The sequence below is a fragment of the Sinocyclocheilus anshuiensis genome, unplaced genomic scaffold (genome assembly GCF_001515605.1).
Source record: "Sinocyclocheilus anshuiensis isolate Anshui unplaced genomic scaffold, SAMN03320099.WGS_v1.1 scaffold380, whole genome shotgun sequence".
NCBI classification, from domain to species: domain Eukaryota; kingdom Metazoa; phylum Chordata; class Actinopteri; order Cypriniformes; family Cyprinidae; genus Sinocyclocheilus; species Sinocyclocheilus anshuiensis.
Window position 1 is genome coordinate 579,841 of NW_015557081.1, and position 5,265 is coordinate 585,105.

Here is a 5,265-nt window from a genome sequence, read left to right on the forward strand (position 1 = left end):
GTGTGCATTGAATTTATTTAATACACGAGTTTCACAATTTGAGTTGAATTACTGAAATAAATTAACTTTTCCACGACATTCTAATTTATTGAGATGCACCGGTATATGAACTAGCGGTTTTAAATATTTTTGTATTTAACATGTTAGTTTATCAGTATGTCTGGAAGTACATTATTTAGATTCGTGGTGCTTCCATAGACTCCCTCTTTCGCGCGCGCGGTTTAAAACACCAAATAGTTATGAAATAGCCTATGACAAGAACAGAGAGTCTCTCTCTTGCCCCCACCCACGCACGATAATATCGTCTATCGGCGATCTCACGGACTGGCGATATGACGATTTGAAAAATGACCATATTCAAATTCTTGAATCGATTTTGCTTGACAATCCTCATATGTAGGGATGGGCGATATGGGCTTAAAAATGCATCACGATAATTTCTGATATTTATTGCGATAACGATATCAATGACGATAATTTAGGGAATATTTTAACTGAGGAAACCTGAAGACAATAAACATGCGATGGCACAAAATGTATGGTATCTGTGTTCAAGCAATCTTGGGTATTTTTTATAAGGATAAAGGCTATGCTGCACCACAAAACCAGTCATAAGTCGCACGGGAATATTTGTAGCAACAGCCAAATACATTGTATGGGTCAAAATGATCGATTTTTCTTTTATTCCAAAAATCATTAGGATATTAAGTAAAGATCATGTTCCATGAAGATATTTTGTAAATTTCCTACCGTAAATATATCAAAACCTAATTTTTGATTAGTAATATGCATTGCTAAGAACTTCATTTGGACAACTTTAAAGGCAATTTTCTCAATATTTTTATGTTTTTGAAACTTCAGATTGCAGACTTTCAAATAGTAGTATCTCGGACAAATATTGTCCTAACAAATCATACATAAATGGAAAGTTTATTTATCCAGCTTTCAGATTATGTATAAATCTTAATTTCAAAAAATGACCCTTATCACTGGTTTTGTGGTCCAGGGACACATTTTGTGTCAATACAAGCAATAAAGCTGTTGAGAAATGCTATATATCTGCGATATATAGGCTACTATATTTGCGAGTATACTGTATAAATACAGATAAAGTTAAACATACTTGTATATCAAATTTTATGTAAAGAGCTTAGCAATAGTAGTTTTATTTTGCAACAAGTAGTTCAGATTTGCTCTACAGTATATATGGCTGTACTTGAGTGTAATACTGTAATGATAAAGTTGGATATAATACTTTATTAATTAGAAGATGCCATTATATTGCCATTATTCTCACCATAACTGCGCCAATTAGAGACCATAACAGAGCAATAGCTAAACTCAAATGCTGATGCTGTTGTCTTGGAGAGCAAAAGCAAAACTTAAACCTGATTGGCTGGTACAGCCAATCAGCAACCTATAAGAACAGAGGGGGCGGCTCTTCTTTGGAAGAGCGGACAGAGAGAGTCATTCACCAGTTCCCAAACCAGTCATTCAGCCACATGTCAACTGCTCGGAGTTCATACTGAAGAGTGAACACAATCTTACAGTCCAGTGGACTCTCATCCCAACAGCTATATTTCAAATATTGCATTAAGTCTCCCTATCATATCATTAATAATGTCATGTTTACATTCAATGCATTCCATTCTATCTCTTCTAAGCTTATCTCTAACTATGGCCAAGAAAATAAAGATTTTGAAAAATGTCAGCATTATATTCATCCTTGCAGATAGCACCGTGTTTAAAGGTCTCTGAAAGCTCTCTGGGGGCAGAGAGACAAGCAGACTGTCACGCGTTCAATGCTGAGACGCCACTGGAACGCACTGAAATTATTAAGTTTCGTGTTTTATCACAGTCTGATGGTACTTGCTGTTTCTCCTTGAAACTCAGGGGCACTCTGACTGCAAAAGCACGCACGGAGTGCTTAACACATTCATCCACACCCACACTTTTAACAAACGGATGCAAAAAAAAAAAAAAAGCCATATTGTTGCATGCAGATGCACACACATACTGGCATTCACCTATAGCTTTACTCTATTAAAAAGCAAGCCATAATTGGCCACATGCAGACACAACGTACACTCACAGTACAAAAGCCTTGTTTCTTATCAGCCTCTAAAGAGAACAAATTCCACTCAGTTCAGAAAAGCTTAAATACTTCATTAACACAATCTTCATGAATTCATAATTCATAGGCAGAAACCTCCAGATACAGTCAGCGGCTGTGAACATTTTGAAGTCCCACTATGAATAGAATCCTTACAGAAATACCACTCACCACAAGCGTGTGAACTCCTGATTACTTTAGATTCCAGTACAAACCCCACAGACTCACACTCTCAGCCGACAAAAGATGAGTATAACAAAACAGTTCATGTTTAAGTCAACGAAAATCTGCCAATTACAGGGTTGGCAAACAGCAGTGATGCGTTACGGAAGATGATGCTCATTTCCACAGCTGTGAGGGCAGAGGACTGGTGACGTGTCCACCGGACAAACTGAACATCAGAAACATGCGTTAGATGTGTCCTCAGCTGACCTATGCTGCATTGAGGCAGCCATAAGGGTTTGCAGATGCGTTGCTTTGAGACACACAACAATGGCTCAAATGGAAATGGTCAGCGGCTCCCTTGGAGAACAGGAGTCATGACATTACTGCAGCTGCCCCTGATTTCACATGTAAATTATGGAAAACTCTTGACCCACCCATAATTGCAACTGTGTGTGTAAATAGACCAGTATAAACAATGGAGATAGATAGATAGATAGATAGATAGATAGATAAGATAGATAAGATAGATAAGATAGATGACGCGTACCATCATGAGCGCTTAAAACGGACGTCTATATTTTGATGACCATGATTAAATTAATGAAAATTACGCACGATAACAGACAACCACTGTTTCAAACTCACAGTTTCTGGACATAACAGGGTAATAGCCAGTAATGTTGAGGGTAAAATCTCACGTATGATAGCCGCTCATTCTCCACCCTGCGCCGTCAGGTAAAGCGCGCACGCTGAGAAGAAGCGCTCACGCACGCGGCTCAGAGAGCAAGTTGCGCTCTCTAGTTAACGCTCTCGCGGCACAGCCGCGTCCTTGTAACGGGGTCCTTTTGCTGAAGACTTTTAACAGTCCCGTGTGCGCTGTTTGTAGCGTTTCATCTCTGGCCTGCCATAAGAGTGTTTCCAAAACAGCGCTTTTGCGGAGAAACGTGCGTAAAATGAATATCATGCGAACTGCGCCAGCTCCACTTTGTATTATAAGTCACGTCTTAAGGAACAACATAGCCTACTCTAAACGCGTTAAGTCTTATAAACATAGCTCAGCCAACACTGAAAACTGTGTCATTTAAGCCTACTCAACCTCATGTTGTTCTTAACATGTATGACTTTCTTCCGTGGAACACAAGATGTTAAGGCACAATACCAGTGACTGACAGTCCCTTAATCACCATACGATGAAAGTGAACTGGCTGTATGCCCAACATCTGCTAACCAGAAAGTAAAAAGGTTTGGAACAACATGAGGTTAAGCAAACGATGACAGCGTTATCATTTTTGGGTGAACCGTCCCTTTAAGAGTCGTATGCGCTTGTGCGCTTTCCATAAAGCACTACACATTCTAAATTAGCAGTTTAAAAGAGTCTCCATATGCTGTTCTCGGTTTTAAATGTAAAAGCTCCAGAGAGTAAAATAATCACACAATCCTGTAACGCGCGGGTGCGGATGCTGCATTGCCCTCCTCACAGCACGCCCTTATACTACATAGCAGGTAATGCGCCTCGCTTACCTGCTCAAATAACCTTTCCCATGCGTTACTCCGTTAAATAAGAAGTTCAAAATGTAAAACGCCAATCCCGTTATACGGTTGTCCCGTGTCAAGCGCTTACCTGTTCTCGCTGCGGATTTCACCTCACCGCCGCAGTCGCGTTCACACTGCGGATGATGGGCACCTTCACAGGAATCCCAACTCACTTACTCCACAAATACAGCCACAAATAAAACACTCGATTTGGTGGCTTTCGCGTATCACCGACACTTAATTCTATCGAAAAGATCCTCCGCGTTTTCCCCCAGGAAGAAACGACAGACGAGCTGCAGAATCCCATCAGCGACTAAGCTGAAGCACTGGTGACCGTTAAAACTGCCGCTCGCGCTATAGTTTCCATCATGACGCGCCGATTGACAGAATTTAAAGCGAGCTAAAACGGCAACCGGAATCCCGCGTGCAGCAGCTGAGCAAGCGAGCGAACGCGCGCTGCGGTCAGAGCGGCTGTTTTGGAGTTTGCTGGTTCGCAGCTGACTCCCAAGTACCAGAGGAGAGGCGCGAGTCAGTGGCTTTCTGCTGAGACGCAGCGACTGTCTTGTTTTAACAAACCCTCCTGACTCGCCCGCAGTGACATCCAGAGTCTGGCCGCTGATTGGGCTAATTGTAAAATCTCATTGGCTGCAATCAGCGACCGCGGCTGGCATGAATGAGGCATATGCTGCACCCCAATGTCTTTTAATGTGTCTATAATGCATGCATTACACAGTGGCACGGATTTGGGGGGAAACACGGGTGAATGTAATAATGCGGACAGAATGGTTTACGGATTTGAATATCTAATCGAAAAGATTATTTGGAGATTAGGGTGTAAACATGTAATAGAAACATCATGTCAGGAGATTAGCTTTACACTAATTTATTTACGCTCATTATTTTATTCATCAGAGATTAATCAAAATAAATAGATTCGTAAATAAATCAATCCAAGTGAGGATGTTAATGTAATTAACAAAAAGAACGTACAAATGTTATTTAATTTTTTTTACTCTTTGAGTTAAAATAAAATATTAAACATATTTCATAAAAAATCATTGCAGACTTGATATTAATATAGTCCAGCAGGTTTCTATGATTTTTGACCATGTCCATTACTTTCATAACCAATAATCTGACAAACTTTTCCACCTTGCTGTGTATATGAAAAATACTGGTTGGCATCATGGTATGCTTGATTCACTGCTATATTCCTGAACGCAAAACTCTCAAAACACTGCATCACAGCTCCACCTGCAGGCCCATACAGAACTGCATCCATATTCCATCTGCTCCTCTGCCACAGGCAGACCCTCATGCAATGGACCACAGTCCTGGCCCTGAAGGACTCCACTATACATTTTGAATGTCTCTCTTATTTTACAGTCATTTTGGGACACAAAGCATGAAATAATGAGCTGTAAGTGTGTTTGATATGGAAGAAATGCAAAATG

The 5,265-nt window shown here is 40.4% G+C and overlaps 1 protein-coding gene across 1 annotated transcript in view; it reads right to left on the reverse strand.

Annotated features, from left to right (window-relative positions):
• The window catches only part of LOC107676920 (plexin-A4-like), a 246,745-nt gene extending 242,347 nt beyond the window's left edge, over positions 1-4,398 (reverse strand). The window contains 1 exon segment of the mRNA XM_016471659.1: positions 3,900-4,398. The gene's annotated coding sequence lies outside the window, so the exon portion shown is untranslated.
• Between the last annotated feature and the right edge of the window lie 867 nt (positions 4,399-5,265).